At 41.5% G+C, this 5116-nt stretch overlaps 1 long non-coding RNA gene across 1 annotated transcript; it reads left to right on the top strand.

Moving 5' to 3' along the window:
• Nucleotides 1–3001: 3001 nt before the first annotated feature.
• Nucleotides 3002–3598, top strand: LOC123050364 (uncharacterized). Its single transcript, XR_006423757.1, has 3 exons — nucleotides 3002–3154; nucleotides 3305–3363; nucleotides 3490–3598. It is a non-coding gene; the product is annotated as an uncharacterized lncRNA (long non-coding RNA).
• Nucleotides 3599–5116: the final 1518 nt, after the last annotated feature.

Below are 5116 nucleotides of genomic sequence, written 5' to 3'. Positions count from 1 at the left end.
ATGATGCCGAATTTGGTGGAGGGATGTTATTTGTATAGGAGCACAATCTGGTAATTTATCGGAATTTATGAAGCAATAAAAACTATACTTGCTTCACAACCTGGAAATATTGCCAGAAGCAAAGATTTGATCATGTGCTCACATAGATGATTGGATGGGGCTGAAATTTGTAGGAGTGTGATAATATGAGCATATTAAGGAGTGTGCAAAATTTCAACTCATTTGGGTACTCCTAGCTAGCACTTCCTTCACAAAGCCTTCTGTCTGACAGAAACTTTGGAAAATCACTGAGGAAGATTGGCTAGGCAAATAAAGTTGAATTTTGGCATGAGGCAATTATTTGGACATAAAAGAATGCCCAACAAGTTTGGGAGCAAACAAGATTGGATAGGAGGCACTTCCTTCACAAAATGCCACTGTGGACAGAAATGAAGAATAATTATTGGGGAATTATTCTTGGGCTAGGACAGGAAAGTTTGGGCATATTTGAGCAACATATGACCCAAAGGAATTATGAGAATTATTTGGGAATTATTGGATGGACAGAAATATAGGTTGCTTCACAACCTAGGGCAGATAGGGTTATTCCTTTAATGAAAAGGAATTTTCCCCAAGAAAAAGAATATTGGAGTTGCGCTACATATAGACCCATCCAACACTCTCCGCCCTTGTTCTCTCTCTATGTGACACGCACCCACCTAAGTACCATAATCCCTCACTCCATCATAGGCGCACGCACCCCCCTAAGTATGACTAGTAAAATGCCCGTGTGTTGCTACGGGCCTTTTAAATTTTGTATGTCGAATTCGTATGTATAAAAGAACAGTTTTTGTAATTTTCAGTCTCCTGTTTTCAAATTCGCTTCAGGCCATTTTCCGTGACCGCCGGATCTGCACAAATCATAGCACTATCTTGTTCTGACTTAAACTTGTAGAGCCCATTTGACTTAAACCCTGAACAATCCCTGAAATTAGCACTCCGTACTTATCGATTCCGGTCAATCCTAACCTTCTACCGATCTAGGCCAGTTTGGGGCGCTGAGAAACAGGTGATCCTTAGTAGTAGGATCATAACTTCTCTCACTGACTAAGCGAGACCGTCGTACATGTCTGTGCTCTTTAAGTGGGGAGAAGACATACGGCATGAATATCCATGATGTCAAGCATGCTAATCTCTTCCTCCACCATGCCCATAAAAGAGGTAACCACTACTAAGTAACACAATTATTATCTGCGACAGGTTAGTAATGTTATCCGCATATTCTTGGGTTTGCACGGGCGTGCGATAGAGAGAGTGAGGAAGAAGATGTAGATGACACGTGATCCTGTTCGGGGTTAACCTTTTTCCCACTGTGACAATCTAGTCTAAAGACGAAATTGATCAGGATTGATAAATACGAGAGCTAATTTTTTCATGAATAAAGAATTCAGGATTCGATTCATACCGCCTAAGTCAAGGTTTTTTTCAGCCTTTTCTCTTTGGTTTATTGCGCTCGCTCCCTCCCGTCTGTCCCCCTTGGCTCTGTCTGGCTCGTGTCGGGTCTGAGTTTTTTTCTTTTCGGGTTGTATTGCTCCACACCCGGATCCGTTTCTCCTTTTTTTTAGGAATGATCCGTTTTCACCCACATGATTTTCTGAATTGTTTTTTTGGATGGTGGTCGGCAGCCCATCCCCTATCAGAAGAGAAGAGAGAGGCGGAGGCGGTGGAGGGGGGTCACCACCGTCGGTGAGCAGCGGCAAGGGGTTAGCTGGAGGTCATGGAGCGCGGGAAGCTGCCGCAGCACAACCCTGGGAAGTTGGAGCCTAGCTGTCGTGGAGGAGCAGGGGGAAGGAGAGAGGGAGGTACTGAGAAGAGGGCGGCGGAGATATTTTGCCAGTCCCGCCACCAGCAAGGTTTCGCCGGTGATGTCGGAACCGTTCGTCGGCGCCGTTCGAGCCGGAGGTACGGCTAGTTATCCCTTTCCCTTCTCTGGAGCTCTGATTTCTAGTTATTTCAGTCATGCAGCTCTGGGTTCATCCCCGCGCACCGCACGCTCAGATCCCTTAATGTGTGGGGGTTGTTTTTTCATCGCCCTTCAGACTAATTTGATGAGAAATCATAGTAACCTCCGGGTTATTAGTTCAGCAGATATTTTTGTCGAGCTCGATTTCGCGGATACGAAAATTTTGAGGGGGTTTGCCCTCACCATGTTTCCCCTTTGTCCTTCAGATCATGGGCGTTTTAGTGACAATAATTGATATGAGTATACTTGTATGTACTTAGGATCCACACACGAAGTGGGTTGGGGCTAGGGTATGGGTGTGTGTTCAGATTATGGGCATTTTTGTGCGCAGGTGTGTGTGTTGGGCAGATGTGCCATTCAGTTTTGTTATTTCTTTGTAAGTAGTTGTTGAGATCTTTGGTAGTAGTTCCTAGTGTTGGATTTTGTTCCAAGTGTTTCCGTGATTTCTGAACAGCCAAGCATCTCTCTCTCAGCCGTTTGTGTTAGATGTAAGTTTATTCAGTGTTCCTCTCCTACTATGGTTTCGAAATTAAGGTGCAAATTGTGTCTATCACACAACATTTTAGTGATGGGGGTGGGGGTGGGAGGAGAGAGAATCCAGGATTTAGGGAACGTCTTCATTAGCTGTCTTTTTCAGGTTCCAGTAGGTGTCGCTTTCTTCAGTTAACACATAGGGTAGGATAGTTAGCTAGTTTTACCAGGTCATTAATTCCCGAGTAACAATGATCAGCGCGCACCCTGCCAGCGTTTATTTTCTGATTTTTTAAAAGCAATTTCCCAGGGGAAAGTTGCTCATGCATACTCGATGAAAATGGCACTCTCAATCTAACAATTTTTTTGCACCGAGGCAGCGGCTGTTGAAGCTTTGTGTCTGCAAAATGGGGGAAACACCCATATGAGTTTTTCAGTCTTTTCTCTTGTCAGCTATGTGGAGTTTTTCAGTTTGCTTTCATGTTTTACTTTTTCAACAACAGGGTTGTGGATTCTTGGGGGCAGATCATCGAGTGGATGCTATGAACCCAACTACGACCCTAATGACAGTCCCCCAAACACTGAGAGTTGTGATGAGAGCATTGCATATAGTGATGAAGAATCTGTATCTAGGAGGAAGAAGTTATTAGAAGATGCTTTATTTGTTTTTTTAGGAAGGAGGTATCCATCTCTTTCTCTCATGCACTTTCTCTTCTTTTCTATTTTTTTCTAGCCCTATGGTATGCACATCTTTCTTTTCTCTCTTTTTTCTTTCCGCTACGGAATTATATGATATAATTATATAAACATCTTTTTCATGTCATCTAACAGGCAATCAAATCACTCGAGATTTTCCAAAATTCTGGAAGAATGTCGACCTTAAAACTGAGGTATTACACTTTTTTGTCCTCATAGCTGTCTATCTCTATTCTTCTTTTGGTCCTCTTTTTCTCTTCACTTTCATTCTTTTTATGTTAGTTACCCCTGACATTCTACACATGATTATTGCCTTTCAGCAAAATTAGAGGCAAAAGGTTATGGGGGCAGGGAGGCATGTGTGAACCGTCTTTTCCACAAAATACTTTGTAGATATCTTGAGGGGTATGTCCAGTGGCCGGAAGATGTCATCTCAAAATACGGGTTTGAGCCTCTTCTGAAATTTGAGAAAACTGATATCCCATCACGATTTGTCCGCTATATTGTCGAATGTGTAGACACAGTGTCATCTCAAATCATTGTTGCTGACGAGAAGATCATTCCTATCTCAAAGGATTCAGTTCCTTGTGTGTTGGGCCTGCTAGACAGTGGTGATTTAGCGACACAAGACAAGGATAGTGGGAGGAACTTCATTTTGTCTCGGTTTAGCTTGACAGAAATGCCAAACATTACTTTCTTTGGAGACATGCTCATATCTTCTGATTTTCACAGCGAGGAAGGCACTTTCATATGCTTCATGGTGATCGCAGTGTCGTGCTTCCTTTTTCCATCTTCCAGCGATCAGATTCACATTGAGTTTTTGACCTTGCTTGTTAATCCAAAGCGCACAAGTGGTTTTGATTTCTGTGCTTTGTGTATGATTGGATACTCACTGGCATCAACAAGTTTGTGATTTCTGGCAGAGTACCTGGCAGGAAACCAGAGGTGTTTTGACTTTTGCTCGTACTGCATCACGGTTAGTCTTGTTTAAGTGTTTTTTCGCATCCGTTTGTTTTTGTTTTGTATGTTCTGTGTCTCCTTTTTTCTTTTTCTTTTCTATTGGGGAAGTACAGATAAATTTAACTAAAAGCTATTGGGGAATGTGAAGGTTAAGATAGCTTATACAATTGATAAGAACAGAATGCTCAAGTGTTCCTGGAACTAAACCGGGATTAGTGTCATCAATATAAATTGGGTTTGTATTTGCTAGGCATTTTTTTCATCAATTTCCAGAAGCTAAACTTTAATGCCTGGAATCTACATCAAAATTGAATCAGTTAGTCCCTAATCAGCTAAGCTTAAATTTAGCAGTTCAACTACTGCAATGGACTCTTTAGAGTTCAGATTTTGTATTGTTAAAGGATGTTAGTTAAATATGAAAATAGTCCATGATAGGTTGTCATGTCAATGAAGAGCCCAAGGTCAGAAGAGTAACAAGTTCGGGAGGAGCATGAACTATGCTTGTGGGCGTAGAGATAATATGATAACTATTATATTCAATCCATGGTCAATAACAAGTTATAATAAAAATAAAAAATTAGGTGTCTGTCAACTATAAAATTTATTAAATTGAATTCAGTGTGTAGTGATAATTTTATCGATATCCGGTTCAATCCATGGCCAATAACAAGAAAATCAGTGTCAACTATGAATTGATTAAATTGGCTTCAGTACAATAGGTAGAACTTTGGTTTTATATAACAAATCGAGTATCTTAACGAGCGAATGTGAGGAATCTTGTTTTGGGGCGACCGGTCCTTTTGTCGTTCAATCTGCTGTAAGCATGTGCGGTGATGATGGGTAGGAAAAGCGGACCAAGCTATAAATCATTCATAACAAATTGATTAAGTTGCCTCCGGTTCATGAAGAAGACTTGATTTTCTTGGCATCATAGTAGAGTTAGAGCTCCCAATGATGAGTTGCTGCAGAGCTGAGTTGTACAGTTGG

This window comes from Triticum aestivum, chromosome 2D (genome assembly GCF_018294505.1).
Source record: "Triticum aestivum cultivar Chinese Spring chromosome 2D, IWGSC CS RefSeq v2.1, whole genome shotgun sequence".
In the NCBI taxonomy this organism is placed as follows: domain Eukaryota; kingdom Viridiplantae; phylum Streptophyta; class Magnoliopsida; order Poales; family Poaceae; genus Triticum; species Triticum aestivum.
Note: the sequence above shows the minus strand (reverse complement) of the source record. Positions and strands in the feature narration are given on the sequence as shown.